The sequence below is a fragment of the Chelonoidis abingdonii genome, chromosome 11 (genome assembly GCF_003597395.2).
Source record: "Chelonoidis abingdonii isolate Lonesome George chromosome 11, CheloAbing_2.0, whole genome shotgun sequence".
NCBI classification, from domain to species: Eukaryota; Metazoa; Chordata; order Testudines; family Testudinidae; genus Chelonoidis; species Chelonoidis abingdonii.
This window is the reverse complement of record NC_133779.1, coordinates 18,079,988-18,089,721: the sequence shown is the minus strand read 5'-3', so window position 1 is coordinate 18,089,721 and position 9,734 is coordinate 18,079,988. Positions and strand designations below refer to the sequence as shown.

General features: G+C 56.1%; 1 protein-coding gene and 2 non-coding genes across 3 annotated transcripts in view; all 3 read left to right on the top strand.

The window, feature by feature from the left end:
* The first annotated feature begins 1,179 nt into the window (after nucleotides 1-1,179).
* On the top strand, nucleotides 1,180-1,251 carry TRNAE-UUC (transfer RNA glutamic acid (anticodon UUC)). The gene has a single exon. It is a non-coding gene; the product is annotated as a tRNA-Glu (tRNA).
* A 298-nt stretch (nucleotides 1,252-1,549) lies between these two features.
* TRNAE-UUC (transfer RNA glutamic acid (anticodon UUC)) lies at nucleotides 1,550-1,621 on the top strand. Its single transcript has one exon. It is a non-coding gene; the product is annotated as a tRNA-Glu (tRNA).
* Nucleotides 1,622-6,016: 4,395 nt separating this feature from the next.
* CDK16 (cyclin dependent kinase 16) overlaps nucleotides 6,017-9,734 on the top strand; it is a 14,856-nt gene continuing 11,138 nt past the window's right edge. Inside the window, exon 1 of the mRNA XM_075071284.1 lies at nucleotides 6,017-6,221. The gene's annotated coding sequence lies outside the window, so the exon portion shown is untranslated. The remainder of the gene's footprint in view (nucleotides 6,222-9,734) is intronic.

Genomic DNA, 9,734 nt, shown 5'->3' with positions numbered 1-9,734 from the left:
TCGCCACTGGGCCAACGCTGAAAGGCCCTGGTGAGAAGCAGCGAGGGATGAGGAGGAGTCCAAGATGGGGGTCGGGCCCCGCAGGGGGGGCAGGGACCCTTCGCACGGCCGGTCACGTCCCTTGGCACAGTGCTGGGGCCTCTCGCACGGGGGTCACGTCCCTTGGCACAGTGCTGGGGCCTCTCGCACGGGGGCCAGGACCCTTCGCACAAGGGTCATGTCGCTTGACAAAGCGCTGGGTCCTTTTGCACGGGGCCAAGGACCCTTCGCAAGGGGATCACGTCCTTTGGCACAGCGCTGGGCCCTTTCGCACGGGGGCCAGGACCCTTCGCACAGGGGTCACATCCCTTGGCACAGCGCTGGGGCCTTTCGCACAGGAGCCAGGACCCTTTGCACAGGGGTCACATCCCTTGGCACAGCGCTGGGGCCTTTTGCATGGGGGCCAGGACCCTTCACACCGGGGTCACGTCCCTTGGCGCTGGGGCCTTTCGCACAGAAGCCAGGACCCTTCACACTGGGGTCACGTCCCTTGGCGCTGGGGCCAGGACCCTTCACACAGGGGTCACGTCCCTTGGAACAACGCTGGGCCCTTCGCATGGGGGCCAGGACCCTTTGCACAAGGGTCACGTCTCTTGGCAAAGCGCTGGGTCCTTTTGCACGGGGGGCAGGGCCCTTTGCATGGAGGTCACGTCCCTTGGCACAGCGCTGGGGCCTTTCTCATAGGGACCAGGACCCTTCAAATGGGGGTCACATCTCATGGCACAGGTGCTGGGGCCTTTCACACGGGGGCCAGGGCCCTTCGCACAGGGGTCATGTCCCTTCACATGGGGGCCAGGATTCTTTGCACGGGGGGTGGGTCACATCAGAGTACTTTGCACGGGGCCCTGTGTGCAGGGGTCACCTCCCTTCAGATGGGGACTGAAGCTCCTCACACAGAGCTAGGGCCCTTCACACGGTGGTTACGTCCCTTTACCCGGAGGCACCGGTCCCTTAGCATGGGGGACCGGGTTGTGAGCCCTACAGGAGTCACCCTTTCTCCTGGAGCCTCCTTGTAGTGGGGCGCTATCCTCTGTCCCAAAGCCCTGGTGAGGTGAGGAGGCTAGAAATTTGGCAAGATGTGGGTGTAGGGGTGTGTGAATAAATCACTTGGGGGCTGTACAGGAGATTTTTTTCAGCAGCTCCCATATGGTCTAGCGGTTAGGATTCCTGGTTTTCACCCAGGCGGCCCGGGTTCGACTCCCGGTATGGGAACAACAATTCTTTTTTTCCCTCCCTCTACTCCCCCTTTGTAGGCAGGAGCTCAGAGCCCGGCTCCATTTCTGCTCCAGATTAACGCGGGGAGCCTGGGGGTGATCCTCGGGCAGGCCCGTGGGGTCAGGGCACAGAGGTTTTGGGGTGTCAGAGGTGGAGGGACGTAGAGATCCCAGGAGCAGAGTTCTGGGGCTGCCCCATGGTGGGGGGGTCGCTCCCAAGGTCCCCCACTAGATGGTGCTGCGGTATCCTACGGATGGTCCCCAGGCCAGCTCCGTCAAACACAAAAACAACTCATTCCCACATGGTCTAGCGGTTAGGATTCCTGGTTTTCACCCAGGCGGCCCGGGTTCGACTCCCGGTGTGGGAAAGAGAAAGATCTTTTGCTGAGAAAAGAGAACCCTGACTCTTCTGCCAGAACCTGGGAGTCCTGGCTTCCCCCCTGCTCTAACCACCAGACCCCACTCCCCTCCTAGAGTCCAGGGAGAGAACCCAGGAGTCCTGGCTCTAACCATTAGACCCCACTCCCCTCCTAGAGTTCAGGAAGAGAACCCAGGAGTACTGGCTCTAACCATTAGACCCCACTTCCCTCCCACCGAGATGTCAAGTGCTCATTTGGAAAAAAAAAAAAAAAGCAATCACATGCATTGATTCAGGAAGCCAGATCAGCTGCAAATCCTAGCCTTCGGGCTAGAGGCTGCTGCAGCCCCAGTGATGAAACCTTTGCATAACCCTGCCCCGACATCCCTCAGCCAGGCAGTTTGCCCACCTTGGGGCAGATGGGAGCTGGTGCCCCCTAGAGGGGAAAGGCCCCATGTCCTGCCCCCCTGAGCCAGCTGATCCTAATAATGTTTTTGTATTGTCCTTCTAGATTTTTCCTGTGGCGAAATGTCTCTGTTTATCCCTGTTGGACAGATATTTATCAGGAGAGTCAGTACAGGAATCTTAATGACATAGCCGGAGCAGCAGATATAAAACCACAGGAGGCCACGGGCGTGTCAGAAGCATTTTAGCCCCCAGAGCAGCCATGGAAAGGAAACCAGGACAACAGTCTTGTCTTCATGGCCTCTTGTAAATTACTGGGCGTTTCTCCACCCCAGAGGTAGCAGCATCTCTGTACCAGGCAAGCTGTCCCCATGCAATGTTATGCTCAGCTGTTCCCCAGTTGCCACACCCCAGAGCTGGCTGCATCTCAGCACCAGGCGAGCCCTCCCTTTTATCCACAACCACACAGACAACCTGCGTGCTCACATCTGACCTTGAGCTCCTGGAGAGAGTGACAGATGGGCTTGTTTGGAAGCCAAGATGCTTCGTCAGGTGCAATTAGCTGCAAAGCATGAGGCTGTCCCTGCCAGACTCTGACAGGTCTGACCTAATTAACCTCCTGAAGGCTGACGCAGAGACAGCAAGCCCTGTCCAGATTCCCAACAGGCCCCGAGCCAAGCATGCCTGGAATAATACCATCCCCCATGGGCAACTTTCCACAGCTTGCCAGCCCCGTGCCCTGTCGCAGTGCAGCAGTTCCCCTGCTGCTCCACCGCAGAGGTGGCTGCATCTCAGTGCCACATGGGGATAACGTTCCTGGTGTTAAGACACCACCTCCTCTGCAAGGGAGTTAGAGCAGGGGGCTGGGAGTCATGACTTGTGGGTTCTCTCTCAGGTCTAGGAGGGGAGTGGGTTGGAATGTGGGGGCTGGGAATCAGGACTCCTGGGTTTTCTCCTCAAATGCAGACAGCACAGCATTGTTGCTGAGTCCTGCATGACTGACAGGCCCATGCTCGAGTTAACAGCACCTGTTGGGAAGTTACAAGCCACTTTTGAAAATGTATTAGCCATTGAAAATGTACTCAATTCTTGAAAAATGTTAGTCACTTTTGAGAATTGACTAGTCATTTACAAAAAGATTACTAGCCACTTTTGAAAACTTAAGATATCTACTAAGTCATTTTGTAAAAAGTACTATCCACCTTTGAAAAACTGACCAGCCATTTTCAAAAACTGACTAGCACCACCTTTTAAAATTTACTAGTCATTTAAAAAAAAAATACTATCCACTTTTGAAAATGTGCTAGTCATGTTAAAATATCCACTAATCATTTTTGAAAATATAATATTCTCTTGAAAAATATGCTAGCTATTTTTGAAAAATGTACTAACCATTTAAAAAAAATAACTAGCCACTTTTGAAAATGCACTAATAATTTCAAGAACATTTGCTAGCAACTTTGGGGAAAAAAAATACTGGCTACTTTTGAAATATTTGCTAGTCAGTTCTGCACATTTACTAACCACTTTTGAAACTTTAGGCTGTGGTGACTATACACTCTCCTTGTTTGGCTTCAAGATTTACAAAAGCATCTAGCGACTTTGAGGGCCTGGATTACTTTAGTTACCCACTATACAATGCCTTAAAGAGGGCCTGATTTTCAGAAAGCCCTTAAAATCAGGACCATAGAAGGTACTTGAAATCACTACCCACTTTTGAAAAAAATTACTAGCCACTTTTGGAAACTTACTAGCCACAGGAAGGTGAAGCCGTGTGAGCTTCTTGCCCTGAAAACAGTCTGCTCCAACTTCCAAGGGAGAGGAGGCTCCCCAAAGTCATGACTGGCTTTGTGGGGAGCAGTTCCAAAGCATCGCCCGGGGACTCCGTGACAGCTGCCCAGACCCCGACTGAGATCGGGGGCGGGGGGGGGGCCTGTCATGCCGGGCGCTGCCCAGGCAGATGGATGTGTGTGGAGGTGGATGGAAGGAGGGAGGGGTGCGTTTGGGAATGGGGGGCTGGCTGGCTGGAGGATGTTTGGGGATGGACAAGTGGGGGGATGGATGGAGGTCTGAGGTGGGAGTGGTGTATGATAGAGGGCTGGCTGGAGGGAAGGTGGGTGTTTGGGGATGGAGGGATGGCTGGAGAGGTGCGTGGGGATGGATGGATAAAGGGATGGATTGGGTGGATGGATGTTTGGTGACGGATGAATAGAGAGATGGGTGGATGGATGGAGGGGTGTTAGGGATAATGGGGGACTGGTACGAAGGGGATGGATGAGTGTTTGGGGATTATGGGTGGAGTGTCCTGTACAATGGGGGAGGGGTGTTTGGGGATAATGGGGGTATGGGTGGGGGAGGGGTGTGCTGTATGATGGGATGCGGAGGGGTGATGGGTGTTTGGGGGGTGATGGGGGTATGGGTGGGGGAGGGGTGTGCTGTATGATGGGATGCGGAGGGGTGATGGGGGTATGGGTGGGGGAGGGGTGTCCTGAATGATGGGGATGGGGGGACAGGCGAGCCTGTCTGACGGGGTAGGGGTGTTTGGGGCTAATAGAGGGATAGTCTCTCTCTCTCTAATCCCCAATTTTCCTCGCTTTTATGGAACCCCGCCGTTGCGGTTAATGGTAGGGTCCAACCGTCGCCGGACCCTGCCTGTGGGCTACACCATTATTAACCCCCAAGAGGTCCGTCCCCCCTCTTCTCACCCCGCGTCTCTCCCTCTTCCCGGTGTCAACTGAGCACCTGAAAATGGACATAAATCCCGTCTGAGCTATTTTTACTCTATTTATTTTCGTAGAAGCCTATTTTCTAATCTGCTCCCCCCCCATTTTTATTTATGGTAGCGGTCAACGTTCGCGCAGTCCTGTCTGCAGACTAAACCATTATCAACCTCTATGAGTGAGCATGTTTTACGACCCCTCTCACCCAAACTCCTTTGTTCACGTCTTAGTATTTAATCAGAGTTCTGAAAATGTTATTTTTTTTATCGTTTATAAATGTTGGAGTCCATATGTATAAGTATCCCCCCCCCGCTTTACTCTGTGGTACCGCCCAACCGTTCTCGGCGCCTCTCAATGGATCAAACCATTATCTGCCCCGTTTAGGTGGGGAGAATGGAGACTCCCCACTCCTCCTCAGGCCTTTTAATTCCCCGTCGCTCAGACCCGTAATTAAATCGTGTGGTTAATTGAGTTACACACCTTGATTTAAATTCCCTTTGTTTCTATGGCCCAGTCCCATTAATATGTGAACACCACTATTTTTAATGGTATTGCTCATCCTCTCAGCTACGAGAGAAGAGGTCGGGCGAGCTCACTCTAGATTGTGGGGGAGGTAATGGAGCCGGCCAATACATGGCTTATTCCCCTTTCCACCTGCCTCTCTGTACTTAAATAGTCTAGAGATGCACTTAGAAAATGAAACAGTGGCTCTGTTTGGCTGCCAGGTAGCAAAAGCCTGCCGTTGCCTCCCCCCGCTGCTGGTTATAATGGTACAGCCCCCATAAGAGAACAAGGCAGTTGGGGATCTTTCCATTGAGGAAAGAGAAGACAGTTAAGGAAGTACCATTGAAAAAACGGGGAGGGTTAGTTTCAATTGGCTACTGGGCTCCTTTCAGCAGACCTATTTAATTAATGCGTCATAATATTCCGTAATATATTATTGATCTCTCCCCGAGGGTCCCGTAAAACAGGGGGATTAGCGCTCCGCTTTCAGGCCGCTCCTCCCTCTCAGTAATGGTAGCGCCCAACTAGGCTGGTCCAGTTGGGACCGTACCAAATAAAAAAGGGGGGTGATTGCCCTCTTTCACGTTTTTTGCGCCCTTAGTTTACCACCAGCCCCTAGTGGATATGGGGGTTGCTAATCCCTAATTCCCCCACCGTCGGGGATGGGCTCGGTTTGCCCTGGCTGCTCCCTGCGTGTGGCCCTCCCCTGGTGCGCGGAGTGGTACGTCCCGCGACGGGGGAGGCCGGGCTGGGGGCTGGCGCTAGCCAGTCGCAGGGTGGGAGGTGGCCTTGGCGGAGGGGGGGAGGCGCCTCTCGCTGGGAGGAGACTTGTGCGCAACCCGCCCCCCCTTTCTCGCCGGGCTCTGGGGGACCATGGGCGGCTGAGGGGAGCCGAGCCCCGGGCGGCCGAGCTGGCGGCCATGGCTGAGGATTACTGGGACCCGCAGCAGCAGCGCTGAGCCCCCTGCAGCGGCAGCCAGGGTAAGAGACACCCCGTGGGGCGGGGCCTGGCGATCCACTGGATCCCGGGGATCTGCTCTCCCATCAGGCTGGGACCCACCGTGACTGGGGACCCACCCACTTGGTCCCATGGGCTCAACTCTCACTGGATCCCATGGATCTTCTGTCCCATCCGGTTGGGATCCTGGGATCCACCCACTGCAATCCTACAGGATTGACAGACACTATATACCCACCCATCCAGGCTACAGCAGATCTGCATGCGCTGGAGCCCCTTCTGCTTCTTCCCCATTCATTAGGGGTCTCTAATGACTTCTGACCCTATGGGATCCACTCACATGGGGTTTTCTGCTAGACGTGGGATCCCCTGTGATCTCTGACCATAGGATCTACCCACTTTTTCTGTCCTATGTGATCCACTTCATGAACTACACCTAAAAGTGATTAATCTTCTCCTTCCTTATTGGCTGGGGGATCCACTGCAACCTCTGGGATCTACCTGTCATCATCCTCATGGGATACACTTATACTGGATCACTCGGATCCCAGCCCTTAATGGACTGGGGGATCCATGGTGACTTTTGACATTCAGGAATCTACGTTCTGGTGTTGGGATCTACCCACACTGGGTTTCTCTGTTCTACCCCTTGTCCTGGGGATCATTTTGTGACCCCCAGGAATCTACCCTGACCTCCCTGCAAGGATCTCCCTCCCATGCTAACTCTTACAGGGATCCTTACACACTTAACTCCCCTGTCACCTTGTGGAGATCTATTCACTTATCTTGGGCTGGGAATCCACTCAGACCCTCAGGGATTTCATCACACCCAGATCCTGTGTGACATTCTCTGGCAATCGACTAACTGGATCACTCTATTAGTCTGGTGATCTATTTTGCCCTGAGTGCCTGGGGTTGTTACTACACCTACTAGATCCCTCTTGCCATTGTTCAGTGTTTGGGGATCTACTCTCACTTCTGAGATCAGCGCGTCCTGTTTTGTAGGTGTCTAGTCTGGATTGTCACTCTAGGTATCTTTCTCTCTGCTCCCCTCTCATGGGCTCTGTCCCAGCAGGGATCCACCGAGGCTGTTTGCCTCTGAGATCTAGTCCTGGTCTCCACAGAGGGAGAATAATCTGGGGTGAGCCCTCACGATGTTCTCTAGCTGGTCTGGGGAGCTCTCCCAGTTGTGATCCACTATGACCCTTCACTGCAGACCCAGCCCATCAGTGGATCCCGCTGCACTCTCTTCTTGCTCATTGGGGGGGATTCCCACCAGTCATTACCTGGGGGATCCAGTGGGGAGGGGATCGTGTGTCTGAAAAGGATCCAGGATAGTGGGGGTGGTGGTGGCCTGTTGTGTCTTCCCCCAGCATGGGGGGGGTGAAAGATGGGTTGGTGGAATCCATTTTGGGAGATCCCTGGGATCTCTCCATTCACCAGATCCCTGTGCAGTCAGGCTAAATCGGGTAGGGGGGAATTGCTTCCACTCCTGCATGTGTTGGGACAGGTGGGGGAGTTGCTCCCCCTGTGTGGGGCAGAGAGGGGTGTGGGGTGGATCACTGCAGCGAGGGGGTGGGTGGGTGTGACATCCCCACCCCCATGCCTGGATTTCTGGCTCTTCCCTTCAGTGAGTGAATGTAGGAATTCTGGGTGGATAGCAAGGGGGGCGTCTTTACCCCCTTCTCTCATGTGCTGGGGGGACATGAAAAGGTTGCATCTGTGTGTGCCTGACTCCTGGGAATAAGGGTAGTGGTGGTTGGGAGCTGAGGTCCCACCCCAGACAGGATTAGTTCAGTGCAAAGGCCCCAGCCTGGGTTAAATCTAAATCATGTGGTTACTTTGAGTGTGGGGGCTGAACGGTGCAGGGCAGGGGGTGGATCGGGCTGTGTGTATGGGAGGGGATGACGGGGGAGCTGGATCAGGCTGTGTGTGTGTGGGGAGGATGATGGGGGGGCTGGATCAGGTTGTATGTGGGGGCTGGATCAGGCTTGCGTGTGTGTGGAGGTTGATGGGGGAGCTGGATCGGACTGTGTGTGTGTGGGGACGATGGGGGGCTGGATCGGGTTGTGTGTGGGGGCTGGATCAGGCTGTGCGTGTGTGTGGAGGTTGATGGGGGGGCTGGATCGGACTGTGTGTGTGTGGGGATGATGCAGGGGCTGGATCGGGTTGTGTGTGGGGGCTGGATCGGGCTGGGGGGGCTGACTGAGGGGGCTATATCAAGCTGCGTGGGGCGGGTTGGGGGGGACAATGACCCAGGCTGGCTTGTGGGCCTGTGGTGGCTGATGCTCTTTGTAGAGGGTCCCACCATGTGGGACTGGCTGTGTTGGGGGACAGTGAGGGTCTGGGAGGGGCACAGTTGGTGGCTGCAGTGGGGGGCTCTTGTCCCATGGTTGGTGCTCATTGCACAAGCTGGGAGTGTCTGAGAGGGGGCTGATCCAGAGTGCCCTGGGCAAGGGGGCAGGCAGATCCGGGGCCCCTGCCTTGGCTGGTGTCTTGTGGGGGGAGCCAGCGGCCTGGTAGATTAGCCTTTCAAAGCAGATCAGTCTGGGAGTTGGGGGGCTTCTGTCCTTGCCCCTTGGAAGGGCTGGCTGTGGTCTGGCTGACTCTGGAGGAGTTGGGGGCCTGACTGACCCCCGGCGCTCGCCTCAGATGGACCGACCCTGACCCCGCCGCAGCCCTCGGGCGGCCCCTCTCGGGCAGAGAGCTGGGGAGGTGTGGGACCTGGTGCCAGCTGCTGGGAGCTCTCTCCCCCTGGCTGTAACCACTGGACCCCACTCCCCCACAGAGCCAGGGAGAGAACCCAGGAGTCCTGGCTCCCTGTCCCCTGGTTCTGCAGGGAGTGGGGCGCTCTCCCCTGGCAGTCGGCACTGGTTCCAGTGCCCCATGTGTTGCTGGGGAGGGGAAGGGGCACTGTGGCTGGAGGGGGGTAGGATGGTGGTGGTGGTGGGAGGGTTCAGGGCTGGGGACAGGGTCTGAGCCAGGGGATTTGAGTGGTGGGTGTTTGGGGGGAGGGGGCTGGGTCTGTGGGCTGAAGGAAGGAGATGTGAGAGGGGTTGGGGAAGATCTTCACAGGGGGGGTGGTCTCAGGAGATGGGGTCTCAGGGTGGGGGTCAGGGCCAGGGGTGTCTAGGGGATGAATGGTATCTTATGGGGGTGGGACTTCGGGGGCTGAGGGGTCAGATGGACGAGGGCTGGGGGTCTTAAAGGGTTCAGAGGTCTTGGGGTGGTGGGAATGGGGGGGCTGGAGGCATGGGGCTCCCGGGGGCTGGTCCAGGGCATCATGCTGGGGTGTCTGGGGCGCAGCTCTCTCCCTGCATGCCTCCCCCCGCACCCCGGCTGCTGCCCCGGGCTCCGCCCCCCATGGTAGGTCAGTTGGTCCCAGGAAGTATTAATAGCTCAGTGAGTCGCTCCCCAGGCCTCCCCCCCACCCCCCCGGTGGTTGTAGCTGCGGCTTCAAGACCTGGGCCTCCTCCCTCTGGCCGGCCGGTAGGATTCCTGTGCCCTGCATCTCTGGCATTTACCGGGGGGGGGGG